General features: G+C 34.9%; 1 protein-coding gene and 1 long non-coding RNA gene across 16 annotated transcripts in view; both read left to right on the top strand.

Moving 5' to 3' along the window:
- Nucleotides 1-24,584, top strand: part of Nlgn1 (neuroligin 1) — an 841,293-nt gene that overhangs the window by 496,722 nt on the left and 319,987 nt on the right. The gene's annotated exons all lie outside the window — the stretch shown is intronic.
- Nucleotides 3,801-23,550, top strand: LOC141423293 (uncharacterized). The gene is made up of 2 exons (XR_012448029.1): nucleotides 3,801-4,358; nucleotides 13,120-23,550. It is a non-coding gene; the product is annotated as an uncharacterized lncRNA (long non-coding RNA).

Below are 24,584 nucleotides of genomic sequence, written 5' to 3'. Positions count from 1 at the left end.
TCTCATCCCATAGCACCTTCCTCTGCTGGTTTTGTCCAGCATCTGTAAGTCTCATTTTCTGTGTCTTGCCTTAGCTTCAGTCAACACATCTCCTTCTTTCATTCTCACTCTCCTGCTCCCTCTTTTCCTTAGGAGGACTCTTCTGATTACATAGGATAATCTCTTCATCTCAAGAGCCTTAACTTAATCACATCAACACAGTCTCCTCTTTCATGTAAGATACCATATTAACGATTATGAGAATTAAAACATGGATATCTTTGGGAGACCATATTCTGCCTACTAAAGAAAATATGCAGGCAAAAACTACCTACCCTCTCAAGGTCATAAATGACCTTAAAGGAAAGATTCTAATTTAATGCTCTTATTTTACTTTACAGGCATATTTCAAAGGGAATATAGTAGAAGAGTTTCTATTGGGTTTTTATCATGTGATAAAACCTGTACAAGAGAACTTACATTATCGAATTAAATTATCAAACCCACACCCATTTTATTAGGTAGTTTGCTTTATCTACATTTCCCAGAAGAGGTCAGGACTCTTCAGACAATTAGTCCAAAGTCACCTGGCTAATTGTAGAATCTAGAACCTTGAATAAGCCTGGCTACCTCCAAAGTCACCAGACGTAACTATGTCATGCTCTGCCTAAACCTTATTGTATCTTAACTAGAGCACTTTAAAAGAATTCCTAAAATCTAAATAAAATCTTTAAAGATCTCTCTATTACATGATGTGGCTAATTGCTTCTTCATTTTACCTGTGATTTTATCTTCTCTTGCATTAAAAATGAAAAACATGTCAATAGAAATAAAAGATGCTGTAATAAACAATACTATTAAGTGATCATGGTTATGGTAACAGACTACATTTGTTTTTCAGAATAGATAATGGATATTTTTCTAAGATTTTTGTAAGTCTTAGAATATATGCAATCAATATTAATCAGTGTTTTCCTGGATGCTGATAAGCTTTGTACTTAATTACATCAAGAGAGCATACTATTGTTTTTAGAATTACCCTAGATTGTAAACTACCCAAAACAGGGATAAAACATGTAAAAAAAGGAACAAACCTCATATCTTATGAATCTAGCAATTCCAATATTGATTTCCAGTCTGAAAATAGAGACAAAATACAAATACTTTAGTCACGAGGGTAAAATACAAAGAAAAGAAAGAATTATTGAGTTACTCTTATCAAATGTTCTGCCCTCCATTTTCAGCAACCTAATCTAATAATACTTCCAAAAATAATTGTTTTGGTAAATGAGTAAAACACTGGATTGAATGATTCATCAATTCTGAAAGCAGGTGTGTTGGAAAGATAGTGGAAATGTAAATGCAGTCTTGCCATTGAGATTGCTCATACAGTAATGAAAAATATGATTAATCAAGTTGGAGCTGAAAACTCAAATTTGGGCTAAATCTTATATCTTACCATACAAGAAAAATAGAAGTCACCCAAATGAAACATGTACACATTGTTCCTGGTTGAAGAGACAGATGCTGCCATGATACCTGACAACCCATGGACTTGGCTGTTTTCATCTTCATCCATCTTTAAACTTGCATGACTGTATATTTACCATTTCATGTGTTGTAACTTCTTCTGAAGCTCAAAATAGGAAATGTTAGTGCATGATACTTTTTAAAAGTTCTTCAACCTCTAGCCCAAGCTCTACGGTCTAAACCATGTTTCAAAAATCCACTTGGAGCCACCTGGTGAAAGAGGAAAGACTGGTAACAGATAACATAAAGGCTCTAGCCTCCCAGCCTCTACCAATCAGAGCTGTTCCATTTTTCCTTGTTTTGATTGATAGAGACAGAAAGAGAGAGTGACAGAGAGAGGGAGAGAGACAGGAACTGAAAATCTCTTTCAGTACATAATAGCTGGCTGACATATACACAAACATGTTGAAAATTAAAGAATCTTGAAGTTTCAAATATTGAATTTTAAACTCAGTGAACAATATAAAAGTGAACTCAGCAAATGTATTTCAATTTAAGGTATTTTGTCAACTTACTTTCCAAAGTTATTTTTTAACATGGCCTCCAAATTTGAGAATATAAATGAATTAAATCTAAAAATTCTCCAAAGCAACTTGGAATTCACTAGCACTCACAGCAATAGATTTCATTTCAACTTGATGTTTAATGTATATACAAAAGAAAATAATGCAGTTGACTTTGGTAATCTGTTGTTTCAGCTTAGTGCTTGGTTTTTCTCCATGTTCAGGTTCACTTGATACCAGGAATGCATTTAAAGATTTTCAGAATAATGTTATTTCATCTATCTAAAGGCTTCATTTCTTTTGTTTTGATTGTGATCAAATATCATTTGTTTTACTCTAGGAAAATAACCATTTCTCAACTCAAATTTAATTGAATTTATAAATATGAATTTTCACTTTACTTAATACAAGAAAGAGTAGGAAATACTCTGGAGTTAGTAGGTATAGGTAAGAACTTTCTCAATGAAACCCCAGCAGCACAGCAACTAAGAGATAGCATAGATAAATGGGACCTCATAAAACTAAAAAGCTTCTGTTCATCAAAAGAAATGGTCTCTAAACTGAAGAGAACACCCACAGAGTGGGAGAAAATATTTGCCAACTATACATCAGACAAAGGACTGATAACCAGAATATACAGGGAACTTAAAAAACTAAATTCTCCCAAAACTAATGAACCAATAAAGAAATGGGCAGGTGAACTAAACAGAACTTTCTCAAAAGAAGAAATTCAAATGGCCAGAAAACACATGAAAAAATGCTCACCATCTCTAGCAATAAAGGAAATGCAAATTAAAACCACACTAAGATTCCACCTCACCCCTGTTAGAATAGCCATCATCAGCAACACCACCAACAACAGGTGTTGGCGAGGATTTGGGGAAAAAGGAACCCTCTTACACTGTTGGTGGGAATGTAGACTAGTACAACCACTCTGGAAAAAAATTTGGAGGCTACTTAAAAAGCTGGACATCGATCTACCATTTGATCCAGCAATACCACTCTTGGGGATATACCCAAAAGACTGTTACTCCAGAGGCACCTGCACATCCATGTTTATTGTGGCACTATTCACAATAGCCAAGTTATGGAAACAGCCAAGATGCCCCAGCACTGACGAATGGATTAAGAAAATGTGGTATCTATACACAATGGAATTTTATGCAGCCATGAAGAAGAACGAAATGTTATCATTTGCTGGTAAATGGATGGAATTGGAGAACATCATTCTGAGTGAGGTTAGCCTGGCTCAAAAGACCAAAAATCGTATGTTCTCCCTCATATGTGGACATTAGATCAAGGGCAAACACAACAAGGGGATTGGACTATGAGCACATGATAAAAGCGAGAGCACACAAGGGAGGGGTGAGGATAGGTAAGACACCTAAAAAACTAGCTAGCATTTGTTGCCCTTAATGCAGAGAAACTAAAGCAGATACCTTAAAGCAACTGAGGCCAATAGGAAAATGGGACCAGGAACTAGAGAAAAGGTTAGATTAAAAAGAATTAACCTAGAAGGTAACACCCACGCACAGGAAATCAATGTGAGTCAATGCCCTGTATAGCTATCCTTATCTCAACCAGCAAAACCCCTTGTTCCTTCCTATTATTGCTTATACTCTCTCTACAACAAAATTAGAGATAAGGGCAAAATAGTTTCTGCTGGGTATTGAGGGGGGGAGCGGGAGGGGGTGGAGTGGGTGGTAAGGAAGGGGGTGGGGGCAGGGGGGAGAAATAAACCAAGCCTTGTATGCACATATGAATAATAAAAGAAAAATGAAAAAAAAAAAAAGCCTTTAAAAAAAAAAAAGAGATTATCAATACATTCTTTCAACTGGATTGTGTTATCTCATTGAAAGAAGCAATTAAAGTTTGTGTGAATTCTGTGACTTGCCCCAAATCATACAGTAAATGAGTGTCAAAATTAAAACGGAAACTGAATGTTCCTGGCAACTAGTATAGATTCTCACTGTGATTTTCCTTCTTTTTTATATAAAAAAATCTGATAATACAGTTATGAGAAACTGACATCATGAAAAATTAAGTGGTATTGGTCACTGCTACTTGTAGTACTTAGGATTATTTGAATCACTTGATTAACTGAAATAGACCCATAGCATAGGCCTGTTCTTACTTGCTACTCATTTTCTTAACAGAACATTTTTCCTTTTGCCGTTCTGAATACATTATACCAACAGCTACAGCAAGGCCACACTTGAGGTCTAAACAACCAGGATAGGTGCTACACACTTCCTAAGTGTCTTTTGATGGAGATGATGATTTTCCTTAACTTTTTGATAAATTAATCACAAAATAATCTTTAAGGAAACACCCACATGGATCCAGGTAAGTATAACTAAAAATTTTTTGAAAGGAATATAGAAATATAGATTTTCCATCTGACTTGAAATGAAAGTCAAGTTGTATAAAGAACTAAATATGGTTTTATGTTTTTGATCAATTTTGATCAATAAATTTGCCTTGAAGTTCAAATAGAAAGAAACAGGCAAACATAGCGTATTTGTCAATCATAGTAGAGGAGGAAGAACTATTGGGGAAATTTTTGTAATGCATTTCAAGCAATATGCATCCAGCTGCGTGTTTACTACAAAAAATGAAGACAATAATTTAATCATTTGTCTTCATGAAACTTCAAAATGAATGACTTAAAGTATATGACCAAAAGGTTTAGAGGAATTGTCTCATGGAAAAATGCAATAATATTAGATATTTTTTAGGAATTGGAAATTAAAGAGAAGATTGATCATTTCTTAGATGTTTGGGATGATTCAAGAATGAGGCAATTATTTAAACTCAAGGTTTTGTCTTACCAAAAAGAAACTTTGAACTGGCAACATGTGCTAATCAAATGTATATCAAGTAACCAGCATATTATAACAATGTAAATCATAATTAAATGCTCTAGTCTAATATCAAACAGCTCAATATGGGAAAAAACAAAAATCCACCTTAACTCTTGCTATAAATGATATAATCAAGCTAATGAAATAATGTAAAACATTCAAATAGAATGATATGTTTTTTTGAGTTTTTTAGTGTACATTAATGGTACTATATAATTGGTTTCATTAAGACATTTCTATACATGTATATAATTACTTTGATCATATTCAATACCCATTACATTCTGTTGTCTCCTTCCATTTCATTGGTCTCCTTCTTTTTCCTTACTTTCAAGTCATCTTTTTTAAAATCTGGATTCCACATACGAGATATTATATTTTGATTAACATTTCTAGATAGCAGATCAATTTGGTGGTCAATGAGTAAATTAGTATGTGCTAGAGGCCAGTGACCCAGAGGTCATCAACCTGAGACCCACCAACCCATGTTTGAATAGCTACCACATAGCCTGTTTGCTGATGAATTGCTGCATGACTAACCAACCCATAATGTAGTAGCTTAAAATACCTATTTGTTTTTGAGCTATCACATGGTTTTATCATTAGACAGGCTCAGCTTGGTGGTCCTCACTTTGGTGTTATAGACTGTCAATCATATTATATCTACAGTTCAGCTTATTTGAAGACTTTACTAGGTTTAACACTAAAATGGCTTCCTACCTCCAATGTTAGATGCCAGCACATTCCTCTATGAAGCCATTTTACCCAGAGTAGACGAGACTTCTCAAGAAGAAAAAGGAAGCAGATTACTAGTCCTCATAGAAGCCACTTTTGTAATTAGTATAGCCCAGCACAAAACATGAGGATCCATGTTTCACATTTACTAAAAGTTTTGAGAGTGACAATAGAGCAGTAGACCAAGCTTGAGGCTCTTTTAAGCATGGTGTCTTTGTAACTATGCAGGTCACATGCACTTGAATCTGGTTGTGGGTCTGTTAAAAAATATGTGCTGCTGACATGGTGTCACTTGTGCTGACTTTCTGTATGACAGTGGCATGTGCATATAAGACAGAAAGAATTGATGGTGGTCATCTTGGGGACAAGCTAACATGGCACCTTAAAAAGTAATTGAGTTAATGGTCAATATTGAAAAACTGAAAAAATTTTAAACTAAAATAATAATATATTTTTATATTTTTCCTCAAACAATATGAATCTTTGGAAACAATAACCTATAGTTGATAATAAGCTGACTCTTTTTTTCCTTTATTGTACTGGGTGGGGTTACAATGTGGCATTTTCACAGATTCTTACAATGTATTAAATATATCATGCATGAATTTATTTTCTCTACCATCCTACTTCATCTCCCCTTTCCTCAACACATTCCCCCTAAATTGACTCTTTCTGACAGAAAATAAAAATTCCTTCCCCCCCCTCTGTACTAGGCTGGCTTCACACTTGTTACCTTTCTGGTGACAAACTAGAGATGTCTGTGTGCTACCAGAACAAAGCAATGTCTTGTTCTTTGACTGATGGACATATACATTTATTTATAACTATTGTGTAGAAGTGTTTATGTAATATTCTGAGCTTTATATTTTATTTTATTGATTTTTTTTTTTTACCATTGGAAGTTAGGGATGATGTCTGCTATGTCTTTTTTTTTATTGTTTTATTATTCATATGTGCATACAAGGCTTGGATCATTTCTCCCGCCTGCCCCCACCGCCTCCCTTACCACCCACTCTGCCCCTCCCTCTCCCCCCCACCCCCTCAATACCCGGCAGAAACTATTTTGCCCTTATCTCTAATTTTGTTGTAGAGAGAGTATAAGCAATAACAGGAAGGAACAAGTGTTTTTCCTAGTTGAGATAAGGATAGCTATACAGGGCATTGACTCACATTGATTTCGTGTGCGTGTGTGTTACCTTCTAGGTTAATTCTTTTTGATTTAACCTTTTCTCTAATTCCTGGTCCCCTTCTCCTATTGGCCTCAGTTGCTTTTAAGGTATGTGCTTTAGTTCTTGGTCCCCTTCTCCTATTGGCCTCACTTGCTTTTAAGGTATGTGCTTTAGTTTCTCTGCGTTAAGGGCAACAAAGGCTAGCTAGTTTTTTAGGTGTCTTACCTATCCTCATCCCTCCCTTGTGTGCTCTCGCTTTTATCATGTGCTCATAGTCCAATCCCCTTGTGTTTGCCCTTGATCTAATGTCCACATATGAGGGAGAACATACAATTTTTGGTCTTTTGGGCAAGGCTAACTAACCTCACTCAGAATGATGCTCTCCAATTCCATCCATTTACCAGCGAATGATAACATTCCGTTCTTCTTCATGGCTGCATAAAATTCCATTGTGTATAGATACCACATTTTCTTAATCCATTCGTCAGTGCTGGGGCATCTTGGCTGTTTCCATAACTTGGCTATTGTGAATAGTGCTGCAATAAACATGGGTGTGCGGGTGCCTCTGGAGTAACCTGTGTCACAGTCTTTTGGGTATATCCCCAAGAGTATATTGCTGGGTCAAATGGTAGATCAATGTTTAGCTTTTTAAGTAACCTCCAAATTGTTTTCCAGAGTGGTTGTACTTGTTTACATTCCCAAAACAGTGTAAAAGGACTCCGTTTTCCCGACTTCCTCTCCAACACCTGTTGTTCGTGGTGTTGCTACTGATGGCTATTCTAACAGGGGTGAGGTAGAATCTTAGTGCGGTTTTAATTTCCATTTCCTTTATTGCTAGAGATGGTGAGCATTTTTTCATGTGTTTATTGGCCATTTGAATTTCTTCTTATGAGAAAATTCTGTTTAGTTCACTTGCCCATTTCTTTATATATTCTGGTTATCAGTCCTTTGTCTGATGTGTAGCTGGCAAATATTTTCTCCCACTCTGTGGGTATTCTCTTCAGTTTAGAGACCATTTCTTTTGATGAACAGAAGCTTATTAGTTTTATGAGGTCCCATTTACCTATGCTATCTCTTAGTTGCTGTGCTGCTGGGGTTTTGTTGAGAAAGTTCTTACCTACACCTACTAACTCCAGAGTATTTCCTACTCTTTCCTGTATCAACTTTAGAGTTTGTGGTCTGATATTAAGATCCTTGATCCATTTTGAGTTAATCTTGGTATAGGGTGATATACATGGATCTAGTTTCAGTTTTTTGCAGACTGCTAACCAGTTTTCCCAGCAGTTTTTGTTGAAGAGGCTGCTATTTCTCCATCGTGTATTTTTAGCTCCTTTGTCAAAGACAGGTTGCTTATAGTTGTGTGGCTTCATATCTGGGTCCTCTGTTCTGTTCCACTGGTCTTCATGTCTGTTTTTATGCTAGTACCATGCTGTTTTTATTGTTATTGCTTTGTAATATAGTTTGAAGTCAGGTATTGTGATACCTCCAGCATTATTCTTTTGACTGAGTATTGCCTTGGCTATTCGTGGTCTCTTGTGTTTCCATATAAATTTCACGGTAGATTTTTCAATCGCTTTAACGAATGTCATTGGAATTTTGATGGGAATTACATTAAACATGTAGATTACTTTTGGGAGTATAGACATTTTTACTATGTTGATTCTACCAATCCATGAGCATGGGAGATCGCTCCACTTTCTATAGTCTTCCTCAATCTCTTTCTTCAGAAGTTTATAGTTTTCCTTGTAGAGGTCATTCACATCTTTTGTTAGGTTTACACCTAGGTATTTGATTTTTTTTGAGGCTATTGTAAATGGAATTGTTTTCATACATTCTTTTTCAGTTTACTCATTGTTAGTGTATAGAAATGCTAATGATTTTTCTATGTTGATTTTATATCCTGCTACCTTGCTATAGCTATTGATGATGTCTAGAAACTTCTGAGTAGAGTTTTTTGGGTCTTTAAGGTATAGGATCATGTCATCTGCAAATAGAGATATTTTGACAGTTTCTTTACCTATTTGTATTCCTTTTATTCCTTCTTCTTGCCTAATTGTTCTGGCTAGGAATTCCAGTACTATGTTGAATAGGAGTGGAGATAGTGGGCATCCTTGTCTGGTTCCTGATTTTAGAGGGAATGGTTTCAGTTTTTCTCCATTAAGTATAATGCTGGCTGTAGGTTTGTCATATATAGCTTTTATAATGTTGAGGAACTTTCCTTCTATTCCTAGTTTTCTTAGAGCTTTTATCATGAAATGGTGTTGGATCTTATCATAGGCTTTTTCTGCATCTATTGAGACGATCAAGTGGTTTTTGTCTTTGCTTCTGATAATGTGGTTTATTACATTTATTGATTTTCGTATGTTGAACCACCCATGCATTCCTGGGATGAAGCCTACTTGGTTGTGGTGAATAATCTTTTTGATGTGTTGTTGAATTCGGTTTGCCATTATTTTGTTGAAGATTTTTGCATCAATGTTCATTAAGGAGATTGGCCTATAGTTCTCCTTTTTGGATGTGTCTTTGCCTGGTTTTGGGATAACTATAATACTGGCTTCATAAAATGTGTTTGGCAGTTTTCCTTCCCTTTTTATTTTTTGGAACAGTTTAAGGAGGGTTGGTATCAGTTCTTCTTTAAAGGTCTGATAGAATTCAGCAGAGAATCCATCAGGTCCTGGACTTTTCTTTTTGGGGAGACTCTTGATTGCTGCTTCAATTTCATTTTGTGTTACAGATCTATTCAGGTGATTAATTTCCTCTTGATTCGGTTTTGGATGATCATATGTATCTAGATCTGTCCATTTCTTTAAGATTTTCAAATTTATTTGAATATAGGTTCTTGAAGTAGTCTCTGATGATTTCCTGGACTTCCATGGTGTTTGTTGTTATCTCCCCTTTTGCATTCCTGATTCTACTAATTTGTGTTTTTTCTCTCTTCATTTTAGCCAGGTTTGCCAGGGGTGTATCAATCTTGTTTATTTTTTCAAAGAACCAACTTTTTGTTTCATTAATTCTTTGTATGGTTTTTTTGGTTTCTATTTTGTTGATTTCTGCTCTTATTTTTATTATTTCTCTCCTTCTATTTGTTTTGGGATTTGTTTGTTCTTGTTTTTCTAGGAGTTTGAGATGTATCATTAGGTCATTGATTTGGGATCTTTCAGTCTTTTTAATATATGCACTCATGGCTATAAACTTTCCTCTTAGGACTGCCTTTGCTTTGTCCCATAGGTTCTGGTAGGTTGTGTTTTCATTTTCATTGACTTCCAGAAACTTTTTAATTTCCTGTTTTATTTCATCGATGATCCATTGTTCATTAAGCAATGAGTTATTTAGTTTCCAGCTGTTTGCATGTTTTTTGTCTTTACTTTTGTTGTTGAGTTCTACTTTTACTGCATTGTGATCAGATAGTATGCACGGTATAATTTCTATTTTCTTATATTTGCTGAGGCTTGCTTTGGGCCCTAGGATATGATCTATTTTGGAGAAAGTTCCATGGGCTGCTGAGAAGAATGTATATTGTGTAGAAGTTGAATGAAATTTTCTGTAGACATCAAGTAGGTCCATTTGATCTATTGTATATTTTAGATCTAGGATTTCTTTATTGATTTTTTTGTTTGGATGACCTATCTATTGATGATAATGGGGTGTTAAAGTCTCCCTCAACCACTGTGTTGGCATTAATATATGCTTTTAGGTCTTTCAAGGTATGTTTGATGAAATTGGGTGCGTTGACATTGGGTGCATACAGGTTAATGATTATTATTTCCTTTTGGTCTATTTCCCCTTTTATTAGTATGGAATGTCCTTCTTTATCTCATTTGATCAATGTAGGTTTGAAGTCTACTTTGTCAGAGATAAGTATTGCTATTCCTGCCTGTTTTCGGGGGCCATTGGCTTGGTAAATCTTCTTCCAGCCTTTCATCCTAAGCCTATGCTTATTTCTGTCAGTGAGATGGGTCTCCTGTAAGCAACAAATTGTTGGATCTTCCCTTTTAATCCATTTCATCAAGCGGTGCCTTTTGATGGGTAAATTAAGTCCGTTAACATTTCGTGTTAGTACTGATAAGTATGTGGTGATTCCTGCCATCTAGTTGTCTTAGTTGTTTGAAGGTTTGATGGTGTGTACCTAAGTTGAGGTTACTCTCTACTGTCTTGCTTTTTCTTTTCCTGTGGTTTGGTGCTGCCTGCCTTTTCATGGTTAAGTTGGATTTCACTTTCTGTGTGCAGAATCCCTTGAAGAATCCTTTGTATTGGTGGCTTTGTGGTCACATATTGTTTTAGTTTCTGCTTATCATGGAAGACATTTATTGCTCCATCTATTTTGAATGGTAGTTTTGCTGGGTAGAGTATCCTGGGGTTGATGTTATTTTCATTCAGTGCCTGGAAGATCTCACCCCACACTCTTCTTGCTTTTAATGTTTCTGTTGAGAAGTCTGCTGTGATTTTGATGGGCTTATCTTTGTATATTATTTGTTTTTTCTCTCTTACAGCCTTCAATATTCTTTTCCTAGTTTCTGAACTTGTTGTTTTATGATGATATATCGTGGGGTAGTTCTATTTTGATCTGGTCTGTTTGGTGTTCTGGAGATGTCTTGCATCTGTATGGGAATATCTTTCTCTAGATTTGGGAAATTTTCCATTATTATTTTGTTAAATATATTACACATTCCCTTCGCTTGCACCTCTTCTTCTTTGATGCCCATGATTCTCAAGTTTGGTCTTTTGATGGAGTTGGTGAGTTCTTGCATTTTCTTTTCACAGGTCTTGAGTTGTTTAATTAATACTTCTTTGGTTTTTCCTTTAATTACCATTTCATCTTCGAGTTCTGAGATTCTGTCTTCTGTTTGTTCTATTCTGCTGGATTGGCCTTCCGTTTTGTTTTGCAGTTCTGTTTCGTTCTTTTTTCTGAGGTTTTCCATATCCTGGCTGTTTTCTTCTTTATTGTTGTCTATTTTTGTCCTGAGTTCATTTATCTGTTTATTAATCGTGTTCTCTGTTTCACTTTGGTGTTTATACAGTGCTTCTATGGTTTCCTTTATTTCTTCTTTTGCTTTTTCAAATTTTCTATTTTTGTTGTCTTGGAATTTCTTGAGTGTCTCCTGTGTATTTTGGTTGACCATATCCAGTATCATCTCTATAAAATTCTCATTGAGTACCTGTAGTATGTCTTCTTTCAAATTATTCTTGTGGGCTTCATTGGGTCCTTTGGCATAGTTTATCTTCATTTTGTTGGAGTCTGGATCTGAGTATCTGTTTTCTTCATTCCCCTCTGGTTCCTGTACTTATTTTTTGCTGTGGGGAACTGGTTTCCCTGTTTTTTCTGTCTTTCTGTCATTGTCCTTGGTGTTGTTGCTGCTCCTGTACTGTGTGCAATTAAGTATTTTCTAGCTTGTAATAATAACAATGGTAATATTTAGAATGGAAGAGTGAGAGGAGATGGAAAGCAAGAAGTTAAAGAAAAGGGAAAAACAAATAAACAAACAAGTAGGAAAAAACAAAAAAAGGAATCAAACAAAAAAGTTTCAAAGGTATAAACAGGGAGCATTAGTGTACTAATCGACAGTAATCTGAATAGGCATTAGAGAGACAGAGAGAGGATGGAAAATAAAAAATAAAAAGAATAAAGATAAGAATAAAAATAAAAAATAAGTAAATGAAAGAAATATATGTATATATAAAAATAAAATAAAACAAAATGAAAAATAGAAAATTAAAGAAAAAACCTCCAAGTTCAAATGCAATGAAGTTTCAGCCTTAATAATTTTCGTGTCCGTCTCAGTCTCCAGTCCTGGAGTTGGTGCCTCAGATGTTGTTCTGTAGTTGTCTCATCAAAGGGGATGCATAAAAGAGAACAAAACTTGTCTGCGTCTTTCCAAGCCATCTGGGCGTGGGCAACTGGTGGCCCAGGGGCCCTCCTGGTTTCTCCATTTAATGTGAAGTGGAGATGCTCTGCACTGGCTGGAGGAGTGAAGGGGTCAACATTTTGCCTCTTCTCGGTAGTTTTGCCTGCAAGGTATGTCTCCAGCGTCTCTCCAAGATTTCACTATAGGAGGCACACTTTGTGCTTCCTCCTTCTAGCCACCATCTTGGAATCTCCTCTGAGCTTTATATTTTAAAAAATTAGGTATTTTGCATCTATCACTTCCCTCTTGATTTCTCATTGTATTCCTTTTAAGAATTACTACGGTTTGATTAACTCAGCAAAAATATAATATTATGACTGACAAAACATGAAAAGATTACAAAGCTGCATTTTGTAGCAAGAGCTCATTCATGTTTAATTTCACATAACACATTTTGTCATGCAATATAGATTTTTTTTATCTGTTTTAATTATAGTTGATCCTGTTCATGGATATTAACCCATAACAATATGCCAAAAGAAGCAGAGGAAAAAGGAAATATTTTGACCAACAAATATATTAAAAACCGTGTTCTCCAAACTATTAGAACTGTTTGATGTGGCAGGATAATTAAAAGAAAGCAGAATTTCTACATGTCAAAGGTAAAATGTCATTTTTTAGTGCTAACAATGATCTACCAAGATTTCACATCATAATTACATAAGCAGTTGCCTTCATTATATTTTTCTTTATGTGTTTAGTAGTACCTTCAAAAGGAAAATGTTATATAAGTGACAATGATCTGCATATATTTCTTTAACCATTAATCTGAAATCACATAACTTTCCTTTTATAACTTTTAATTAATTATGATCTACATGAATATTAAGAAAATTTAGTTCAATTAAAATTGGCAAGAAAATTTAATGGCTTACAAATAACATATTCATTTTAAAGTCAATTGATTCAGAATTTAGTGCCTATGGCTAATTATTTCTCAATGAATTTTCATGTTGAAGATACAGCTCAATTTAAAAAAAAACTAATTCTCAAGTATTCAAATGTAACTGTTCACATTCTTAACATAAGAAGATTTTTGTAGAAAAGAAATAAATACATTAAATATTGTTATTATTGTTATTTTTTCTAATGAGCCTGGGGTTTTGAATACATTCTTTGAACACACTGTGAACTCACAAAGCAGGCACTCTACTACCTGAGCCACACCTTCAGTCCATTTTGTTCAGGTTATTTTGGAGGTGGGATCTTATGAACTGTTTCCCAAGGCTGGCCTCCAGCCATAATCCTACTGATCTCAGCCTCTCAAGTAGCTAAGATTGTAGGCGTGAGCCACTGGCACCAGGTAAGACACATACTTTGAACGCTAAGATATTTAAAGTTTATCTTAAGTAGTATTTATTATTAAATCACTTTTCTCTTCCAATGGTTATTTTGTCTGCAATTGTGCAAATGTATCATAGTTCTGTGCTGCATTGCTAATATTTTTGTAATTGATAGCTTTTCACAAAGATGCCTAAAGGCACTATTTCGTGGTGGTGATCATTATCATCCTTATTTCACACTCCCAAGTAGCTAGGATTATTATAGGCATGAGCTACCTGTGCCTGGCACAGTAAAAATTATTTTTTATAAAACTATTGTATGTTCATAGAATTATTTAAACATTTACCCAAAATTGGCTTTGAATGAATTTTCCAAGGTGGTTTATTTATATCAACTTTACAAGATCTATAGTCTTAGAATAGAGAAGGCAGATTTTTGGATGCAAATAAAGAAGATGGAATTTCTTTATTGGAAACATCTCTCTACTTGGCCTTTCTTCCCTCCTGATGTTGTGTGTGTTCCCTGGAAAACAATTTCACTGACTAATAGAATTATTTTGGGGGAGGGTTCGCAGTAGGTGAATAGTCACAGAAGGCAGACTGCTTAGGTTAAATTGCATAAGCAATCTGATTTTTTTCTTAGACTTCTCCTCTGTAAAATGAGAAGAATAATAATATCTACTTCACAAGGCTACTGTGAGGTTTAAATAGTTAATGTATGCACAACTTTTCTAATAATGGTTATATAACACACAGTGTTATATAACCATTAAGTGTCATCATCCCCATTGTTAGTGTGATTTCGTATCACATTTTGTTATTCTTTTCAGCAGTCTTACTTAAAAAAAAAAGCCAAAAGATGAGGTAGACAATCTGATCCAATACTTTCAATCACTATTTGACTGTTTTTTAAATTTTTAGTTCTATTAATCTTAGGCATGTAAGGGAAACTGGAAGTTGAGAAGTAGAAGAAAGTCTGCGAGTTGAAAGCAGGGGAAATTTACCTGTCTAGTAGAGGATTCTGATGGATGGTAACTATCTTCTTTAAACTAAACTGGCATGCTTCTGATATTTCAAAAGGACATTCCAAAGGTTTCAGAATCAACACTTGTTAAGTGGTCATGCCTACTCCACCTTAAGATGAATCTGCCTGAGACTGCATCTGCCACAGACATCCCACCCTGTTCTTTTCTTCTCCTTTTAGAAGGGGACTTCACAAAGAACCACATAAACCTTCAAGTTCTAAAGTTTATTGATCCCTGAGGTTTAAACATCTCTCAAGATAAGCAATCTTGAAGAAATGTTTTGAAAGTTTTCTGGGTATTGTCTCATGTAACCTGCCTTTCATACCTCAGCACTAAACAGAGAGAAAGTTCAAGATATTGGTGATTATATTGAAAAGAAGAATGACTGAATAAAAAACCTTTTACAAGTCAATTAATTTCCAGTTCCTTCTTTTCAACAAAATTGAAGTCAATGTTAATTGAGCTGTCAGCTGAGAGATCATTAACAGTAATTTTTATGATGGATCTCTGTGCGATTTGGGGCATATAGCTTGGAAATAATTCAAAGAATTGAATAACATTTCTGTAACAAAACTCCTTCCTTTCTCAATTACTTATTTATATGAATTAGTGTTCTGAGGTTCTAAAATCTATAAACATAAAAACTAAGAAAAAAGTTTATGTTTTATATACCTTATTGTAGCAATGTAAATTCAGCCATAAATATAAGAACTGACTGAAGAAACAAAGGGTGTCCATCTCATAAACTAATTTCTAATATACTTTTTATATTTGTTCAGAAATTATCAAATATATCTTTCCTGATCCAGACTATATCAATAATAATCTTATATTAAAAACTTAACCTATGAGGGTTATAATAACACTTATCTTCTCACAATCAGGAATCTTTTAAATTTAAATTTATATTTATATACATATTTAATTGCAGGAAATTATGAGAAGATGATCAGTACAGTCTTTTGGCCATAAAATCATTATCCCATTAAAATACAATGTTGTGGGAGAAGTTAAATAAAAATTTAAGAAAAAAAAGAAATAATGCATATTTAGCTGTGCAATCTTTTGATACATTTTATATTCTAATGTAGGTAATAGGTATTAAATTGTTAATGGAGGGGGCAGGTGGAAGGGGGGAGACATGACCCAAACATTATATGCACATATGAATTTAAAATAAATAAATAAATAAATAAATTGATACAATATTTAAAATCAATTAGGTACAAATAATAATAGTTAAAATTATTTTAACATACTAATATTTATAGTATTTGGGGAATTATATATCTTCAAATGTTAAAATGATGAAGAAACACAATTTTAAAAGCACGAAATTCCATATTCCTTAAAATATTCTTTTAGAAGGTAAATAAGCGCAAGTCTTTAAGAACCACTGACTGGTGAAACCTTTTGGGAAATCATCTGGCTGAAGGATTACATGATAATTTAGAAAATGATATGATACTTGGTGTTTTAATAACATTTTATTTTCCTTTTTATGTAGAATTGATTTTGAAATATGCTGTGTATGATTTTTTAAAATCTACTTTGAGATTTTTGCTTTTCTTTCTGGAATCTTGGTATTCTTCCTTAAAAAAATAAGACCATAGCTATACAGAAATACCCAATGAATTAAACCTTTTTTTTAGTTGGGGAAGAATGTGAGAGGGGAAAACACAGGACTACTAACTAAAACACAATTTAGTGTACTAGAAAATTCCCTTTTGAAGATGCTAATAATGTAATGTATTTTAAGAACTTAATTAAAAAATGACATTTTAGGAAGTTGTACCTGGACAATGAACATAGGCCATCAAGTTTCTTTTGGGATATAAGCATTTTGATAAGTATTTTGGACTCAAAGTGTTTTGTTATAAAATCATCCATTAAAAAATTTCAAGGAGGAAGAACTCCTTGTCTGAAAAAAACAGCCTAATGCAAGGGAGAACAGGGAAATCTACAGCTACAGCTATTTCACTTATCTAGAATGATTTAAAAGGTGTCTGCCTAGACCCAGTGAATAGTAGCAACAGCTACTATGCCCCAGTGCTTTCTTTGGCTTTCTTCCCCACAGAACTATTTAGCTATTTGCTGCTAACTTGGGAGCAGGAGGAATTACAGTACAGCCCTGGTTCTGCTTCTGGTGCAGAACAAAAGATAGGAAGGGAGGGAGAGCTTGCTCCCAGAGCAGCACTGGGGTAGCCTGTCCATGGAACAGGGGAAGATAATGCTGCATTTTTTTCTCTATAAAATAAATTTGTTGACACTATTTATTTGTAAGTATACTCTAGTGACACTAATTTGTTGTGCTTCTCTCTTTAAGAATTTTTTAAAACATCAAAGTCATAAACCTGTGAAATACATTATATTCATAGTTTAATAATAAATCTGCAGATTAAGAAGCAGAACATTACACTACCTTTAAAAAGTGTATTTCTTTTTTAAAATAACATTTAGACCATTGTTCTGATTTTTCCCCTTCCAATTAGAATGCAAAGATTTTCAAAAGTGTAAGTGTCATTCAAAACTTCTTTAGCTGTCATTCATCCTTATTTTTAGTGCTGTCATTTTCGTTAGAATCATCATGCACTAAAAATCTTAAGATTTTACTATAATCTGGTTACATTTAGAAATTTCCAAGTGATTCTTCTAAAACGATATTGTTCTTGATCTTTAGGTCTAAAAGTTAAAAAGAAAAGAAGCATAATTTCATTAATTTTAAATGGTGTTTTTTTGCTATGAAAAAAATATATATGACTATGATTCTTTAGTGAAAAAGACCTCTCTGTTTGCATTTTGGGAAAGATAATTTCATTTTTTTGAAATCTGTATCTCTGAATATCATTTCTCTGTTTTACTTGAGACTGTTTTATTCAATCATTTTTCCCTTTCAACCACAAAACTCAAAATATACAGTAAGGCTCACTTGAGTCAATTTTGCCTGGAATCTTGTAATCTGATTCCTGCTTACTTCTCAGAATAATCTGTCTCAAGAAAAACCCTACCTTTGTACATGCTTCTATCATTCTCTACCTGTGACCCTGATTTCATCCATCTTGAAACAATTCCCTCTCTAAACTAATGCACAGTGAATGTCATTTTCCTTATCTCATGAGACTTTTATTATTTGTACCTACCATGCCTTGTAATTTTTACAATCCATCTATATATATGGCTACATGCTCCATGAAGGCAGGGAGTACATCCATGTTAAAAAATCTAAGAAAGAGTTTGAGGGTAGGTGAGAGAATTACAAGATACATTATCAGTTCTGATATTAATAAAAGTCTTAACCAATTGTTAGAAAACCCTGAGACAATCCAGTACCACTTTCAGAATATTATTATAGTTGTGCTATTACTACTTTTTTAGCTGGAGTGATCTTGATGGAGTACGAGCAAAAAGCCATTTGAGTCCTTCTTAACAATTTCCCTTTTAAGCAGCTCTGACAATTTATTTTTTTCTCCCCGTGATTAAATAATTCTTCACAGCTTTTCTGGGCAGCTTGTAAATTAATAAATTATCTTGTTTCTAGTATTTAAAAGTCTAATATAGTAGAATATCAAAGCTGAAATTTCTCACCTAGTGTGCATTCTCCCATCTCTTAACTTAGTTCTGACCTAGGCTCAGAAAGTTATTGGGAAGTATGCGGGGACACAATTAGTCTTCTACCTTTCTTTTCCTCACTGCTGTGCAACTTTCTTCACTCACTGAGCTACTGCAGGCTCTTTCCAAGGAGTGAGAGAGGAAGAACAGGAGGGGCATGATGTCAGTAAGACCTTCCTAGAAATTGTTAACATTTGTAGTTTTCACAAACAGCTTCATTTTAAGATTGGGGGAGAGAATGAGGACTCCTGGGAAGTCCTGGATCTCCCACTCTCAATTGCTATCCTATAAATATACTTCTAAGCACAGGGGCACACATGCATGTATGTGCACATGCAGACATTCTGGTGTACCACAGAAAAGATCCAAGCATTTCTACATTGAATTCTGGAGCAGCTGCAGAGGGGTCCTACCTACTGTGACCCCCCCCCCTTACTCTACTTTTGCAGTGATAGGGAGAGGGGCAACAAGAGTCCCACACTTCTCTAAAGACCTGGCTGTGTCCAGCATAGTGCCTTCTATGTTGGAATTGTAGAACCCCCCTCTTAAGTAGTTGAAAGTCCAACATTGAGGGTCATGCAGAATTTTCTGAAATGCAAGTATAGGTAAGCCTCTTCCATTACTTATTTTTATTACCATAATGAAAAAAGAATTATTGTTATTCAAAACAACATCAATATAAAACGGCTGATTCTGCATCCTGAATTATGAGCTGTCTATTGTTAACCTTATGATCGGTTAGTGCTCATAATCTCCTGTAAGTGGAAACCATACTCAGAAAAGTTAATTTGCTGGGAGCACACACTTGTCACAGAGCCTCTGATCCTCATTCTTTGGGATCATTGTATTGTCTCTTTAGTAAGCCAGATAAATTTTGGTAACTTTTCATCTTGTGTTGCAAAGATGAGCCTCAACTGAGTGCTATACAATCTTCAGTGATTGTGGACAACTCACTCAAACTTTTTGAATATCAATTATTTTCTCTTAAAAGATAAGCCTAATAACACCCACCTCATAGATATTGAAATAATAATGTATGAGTGCAGGGACAGTTCTATATATTCAATGCAGAGGTTTTATATCAACTTGACAAGTTATATGCTTCCCATTTGATATGTTTTGTGCATAAAAGTTACATGAAATCTTTTTTTCCCTTATTCAAAAGGAGCAAAGTGCTACTTGTGTAATTCAATGGTTCATGATGGCTTCAGATGGAAGAAAACCTTATAACAGTGGCAAGATGAACAACTATCTGCTTATTGTCAGGGGTTTGCAATCTGAGCACCATATGGTTGATGTCATTTATTCTGCATTCCTGCATGTTCTTTCTTTCTTGCAAATTACCAGCTAACCTGTATGTTCATCTTAAAGGAATTCAAAGAATATGGCAGGCTGTCAGATTTGCCCACACAATATCAGAAGTCAGGCCACCCACTGAGAGTTTTAATTGGAATTACCTTTTGCTGAGAGGATAGGTATTATGTGACTTTTGATTCCATAGCTGTAATGGAATGTTTTACGGAAGATCCCTGTCATTTACAAAAAAAAAGAAGAGGAAGAAAATAAAAGAATGATATAAATTTTAAAAAATCATTTTGGAAGGAACAGAAGCTTTCTCAACTATATTCCTCCCTGGAACTTCCCCAGATGATGCCTGACAGTGAAAGAATTGGTAGTGTGACCTATGAGAAGAGAGCACCATGTCAGTATCTGTACCTTTTGCTGGGAGAAAGGATGAGTCTTCTAGCTTAGGACCCTGCCGCACTTGGGAAAGTTGTACTTCAATGTCATCTATTAAAAATGCAAATTGCATATTACTTCAGGTGGGGGGTCAATTATTTTAATTATTATTATTTATTATTTTTCAGCACCATCAATGCTTGTGATTCTGGTGAAAATGTTCGAGTTAGAGGAGGGATTGTTATTTTCATATTTCCTAAGCGAGTTCGATTTGTATGACTAACATTTTAGCAATAAGAAGCAAATGTAAAACTGTAGCCTGCTGTGAAGGGAAGTCTACACATTGAATGAACACTGCAGGGACATACTCATAAATATTCATTAAACAGGGTTTCATTGAAAATGAAATTTAAGTACTTAAGGTAATGCAATACAAGCAGGTGAAAATCTATTTCACTGCAGCTAAGGAAACGAAAGAATGAGATCATCTAAGAAAGCTGGACGGCACTTAGACAATGTCTTTTGTACCCCCAAATATGAGTCAAGAAAATTGAGTGTTAATTCCATGGTCATATTTATCCTGGTGATTAAGCCCAATCTTCATAACACAAGAAAAGACAGTGCTCTTCAGCATACTAGTTTATGAATCTGGGAGATGGTTTGAAGGTCTAGAGAGTTCCCCTCCCACCTACAGAGTAAAAACATCACTTCCTTCTCTCCGACATGTTCTTGCTAGGAAGGGAGATTGTGTGTGTATGCAGAAGTAGTTTGCAATTTATAAAGCACCATGAAGCTACTCATTGTTATAATTTCTTAATATTTATTTCTGTATACAGAGTCTAATTTCTCTAAGATTATTTACTTCTACTCACATTTTTACATTCATCACCTTTTCAATCAATAAAGTATTAAGTGAGAACCTATGATATTCCGAGCATTATTCTAGGAATTCAAGATATATCAATAAACAAAACAAATAAAATATTCAACTTCAAGGAATCTATTTTCTGTTTAGAGGAAGTCACCAGGAAGCTAGCATAATACATTCATTACAAATTAGAATGTTACTGAGTGACACAACAGTATGGAAATGGCATAAGGAGATGGAAGGTGGCAGGGACACAGAAGGGCAGGGTGTAATCTCTAAATAGATTGAGCAGGGAAGGCGTCAGTAAGAAAATATCATTTGAAGATAGACTTTGAAGGAAGTGAGAAAGCAAATCCTGGGAATATCTAGAAAAGATTACAGGGAGAAGAAATAACAGGTGCATAGCTCCTATGTCAGAAGTTTGTCTTGGATATTTAAGAAACATCAGTGAATTCTAAACAATTGGGAGGAAGTAGATGACAGAAGAGGTATAAATGAGGTTGGAGAGTAAGAGGCCAGATATCATAGGGACTTGTAGATTATTTTCCAATTCTGCCCTTTATTATGCATGACTACAAGCAAGGGAATCATTAGAAATTTTTGAGAGAAAATGTGACGAGATTTGACCTACATTTTAGTAGTACCATTTTGGCTCTGTGTGAATGAATGAGTTATGAGACCAATTAAGACACCACTGTAATAATCCAAATGAGGAAAAGGGGTTGAAAAGTGTAGTGGTTCTGAGAGTAATGAGAAGTGCCAGATTCTGAATTGTCTTTGAAAGTATGTCCAAAATCATCTGCTCATATTTTGGATGAGAGATGAGACAGAAAGAGTGGATTCAGAATGACTCCCACACTTTTTAACCTGAGCTAAATGGAAAGATTCGTTTTTACTACTGAAAGAAAGTTTTATTTGTCTGTTTTGCCATTTTCTTGTAATATGTTGGTGTTGGGGTAAGCATGTGGATACAGAGGGTCAGTATTACCTGAGATATTTGGCTAATTTTATCTAGTTAATTGTAATAAGTTGTATTGTTCCCACTGTTGTCAAGTTAAAAGGGAAAACGTTTTCAATTGATTTATGTCATTGTGGCAATAGCTTTGTCTTTAGTTTTTGTGGTTGATTAAGAAGAAATAAAGTATCCTTCTTTTTATCCTTTCCACTGTCATTAAATTATAAGGTATAAGGAAAATGTTCTGCTCTGTTCCGACTGAGTGAAGCAAGCTGGAGTGCAGTCAGTTGTGTGTAATCAGCAAATGAACCAGTCTTCAACTAGGAATTATGTCTGTAAGACGAAGGGGAGCCATACATTGTAAACAAAACAAAACAAATAAGATGTGATAAGATTTGTCTACAAATTAAATCTGTGAGAATTGAAAGAAAGAAGTTACCTCCAGTGCTAGTGTTCAAGAAAACTGCTGAGATGATAATAACGTCACTCTCGGTGACTGAAAAGTTGGGGTGTGTGAACAGATTCTTTCAATTGTGCATTTGGGGGGAATTCAAGGCCACTAAGTTGATGGAGGTACTAAAGAGGTCTTTGTTATTTTGACTACTGTAGTGGTTTCATTAAGTTTGTTAGAAGCTACAGACAATTAAAAAGTTTAGCTGTCTGGAAGGCTGGCTGGCTGGGAGATGGTGTGGGGGCCAGGGATAACAGATGGCCATGTACAACAAATCAGGTACATGTTGCTCATTCCAGATGCTGGATGCCTCAGGGAGCTGTGTGTCATAGCTTAGCCCACGTGTAATATAGGAGTATCTTCTCAGATTCTTTTGGTATATGCCACCTGAACTTAAGAGATTAATTTAAGCAATAGTGCTGACAAGGTTGATAGTAGAGGGTAGAATTTTCTGAAAAGATTCTCAAAAGATCACAGGAAGTCAGAAACAACAAAACGTTAAAAAGAACAAGCACCAAGGAAGGTCAAGAGTCCCCACAAACAAGTAGGAGGAGGCCTGGTGAAGTGTGAAAATGACCCTTGGGAGTCACTGAGTGATAAAATGGGAAAAGTAGGAGTAGATTGTAAAAGAGATGAAAAGGTGAACAAAGTAAACAGTCAGGGGGACATGAGAGACATCCAAAGAAATTATAAGGGGTTGGAAACGACCATGAATGAGAGACTGGAAGTTCAGTGAATAGCCAGAGAAGTGAGTAGGCAAAAGTAGTAATTGGAAGTAGCACTGTGAATAAAGGAGCTTGGTTCCAACCACTAAATCAAGTAAGACAGAAATGAGTCTCAGCAGGGCCTCGAGTGCACACCTATAATCCCAGCACTTAGGAGGCTGACACAGGAGAATGTTAAATTCAAGACCAGTCTGGCTACATAAAACCTGTTTCAAAACAGAAAGAAAGAAAGAAAAGAAAGGAAAAAAAGAAAGGCAAAAAGAAAAGAAAGTCTCCACTAGCAGAATAAGCCTTATTTCAGCCTTATTTCAGTCAAGGCCAGAAGTTTTTGTATGGAACATCATACAAATTCCACAAATTCCTTTAATTCTGTGGGCTTAGGGAGTTTGATGACTACAGGTTGGGATTGCAGGGAGAGCAATGTCTGTCTTGAGTGACAAAGCTAGCAGACCTTTGACACACAGTTTATTTCGCTTGCCACAGAGTCACAAGTGACTCAGACAGACTAGTGCTGCCGAGGACCACAAATTCTTTAAGAGAGTGAGATTTGGAGTAGTGACTGTTTCCTTGGGCCTTGCATATTTCCTCTTTCAGAAACATACACTGTGATGATAACAACTCACAGATAAATCAGCTGGTCTTTATTCTAATATTTTATTTACTTTCCCCAAATGTAGACACAAATCCCATTAGGCAATGACTGGTTTTTCTGTGTTCTAAATAACATTGCATAGGCTCTCTGCTCACTCCATAGATGTTCACTCAAATAATTCTCAAAATCTCAAAGTCTTGATTTGGTTTTTATAGACTTTTATATTTTTATACTTTATGTTTAGGGATTTTTTAATAATAATATAATAAATCTTCTTTCACTAAGAGAACTATTCAACACCTTAATGATCAACACTATCCTCTGTATTGGGGGAGGTATGAAGAGATATTAGATTGCTTTCCAAAAGTTTATAAGATCATTAGGAGAAAAACCATATGTAAAGTAAACAACTTTATAAACTGAACAACTTTGAATAACAACAATTTTCCAAATCATGAAAAAAAGAAGTTGGATGTTTTACACTCTGTGGCACATAAATAAAACAATATCTAAACTGTTTTCAGCTTAGTTGTTTTAAGAAGAAATTGCAGGAATAATTGAATAGTAACAAGGAGTGAAGATTTGCATTTTAGTTAAAGGCAAATATTTTCTTTAATTCTAATCCAATCACAAATTTCATTAATATTTTGATAAGATTCAAGTGGGGGTTATTTTTAATGGAAATAATTACTTTAAATAACAATCGATTTCTC

This window comes from Castor canadensis, chromosome 5 (genome assembly GCF_047511655.1).
Source record: "Castor canadensis chromosome 5, mCasCan1.hap1v2, whole genome shotgun sequence".
Taxonomy (NCBI): domain Eukaryota; kingdom Metazoa; phylum Chordata; class Mammalia; order Rodentia; family Castoridae; genus Castor; species Castor canadensis.
Note: the sequence above shows the minus strand (reverse complement) of the source record. Positions and strands in the feature narration are given on the sequence as shown.